Source organism: Phalaenopsis equestris, unplaced genomic scaffold (genome assembly GCF_001263595.1).
Source record: "Phalaenopsis equestris unplaced genomic scaffold, ASM126359v1 Scaffold000002, whole genome shotgun sequence".
NCBI classification, from domain to species: Eukaryota; Viridiplantae; Streptophyta; class Magnoliopsida; order Asparagales; family Orchidaceae; genus Phalaenopsis; species Phalaenopsis equestris.
In genome coordinates, this window is record NW_018164444.1 from 60,095,523 (window position 1) to 60,096,319 (window position 797).

The 797-nt window shown below is 32.4% G+C and overlaps 1 long non-coding RNA gene across 1 annotated transcript in view; it reads left to right on the top strand.

The window, feature by feature from the left end:
• LOC110031961 overlaps window positions 1-797 on the top strand; it is a 7,609-nt gene that overhangs the window by 5,549 nt on the left and 1,263 nt on the right. The gene's annotated exons all lie outside the window — the stretch shown is intronic.

The window sequence follows — 797 nt, forward strand, 5'->3', positions numbered from 1 at the left end:
TATATATATATATATATATATATATATTAATAAATCAACTAATGAATCAATGTATTCAGGCAATGACATTTGGTAAAATTGAAAAAAAATATGAATTGGGGGTTTACAGTGAATTTTGATATTTGAGGGTGTCTGTTTTGTAAATAGGAAATTTCAAAGGATCTGTATGTAATAATCAAAATAAATGGAAGTTATGTCATTTTGGTTTTGCTATATAAAGGTGAGGAGTTTCGTGGAGTGGTAATTAAGATCTAGATATTAATGGAGAAGCATATTACAATATTAACTATTGTAGCGATAAACATACTCTGCTCCATATCAGTTGCCTCTGCCACTGAAGGCTACGCCCGCTACACGAGTAGTCCTTACACTCGTGAGTTATTATACATACATACATATATCTATCTATACATATATCTATCTATACGTATATATATATATATGTTAATTTTTTTTCTTTATTATTATTATTATTATTATTAAAGCATAATATTTAAGAATACCACTCCTCATAAGTGTTATCCGTCAAAAGGATCTTACGACTGACAACAAAACTGTCAACCAACCTGCCACCCAATGATGATATATATGTGTGTGTGTGTCGTCAGTCGTGGTCTGTTGGTAGAACAATCTTTTTGAAGGTCGTGAGTCTCATGAGATCACCGGTTCGAATCTCCCTCTGGCTAGTTTGTTGGTAGTGAGGGCGGTCCTCGAATAATTAGGCACATGAGAGTGGCTGGGGGCTATCATAATAGGCTCGGACCATTCTTTTTTTAATATATATATATATATATATA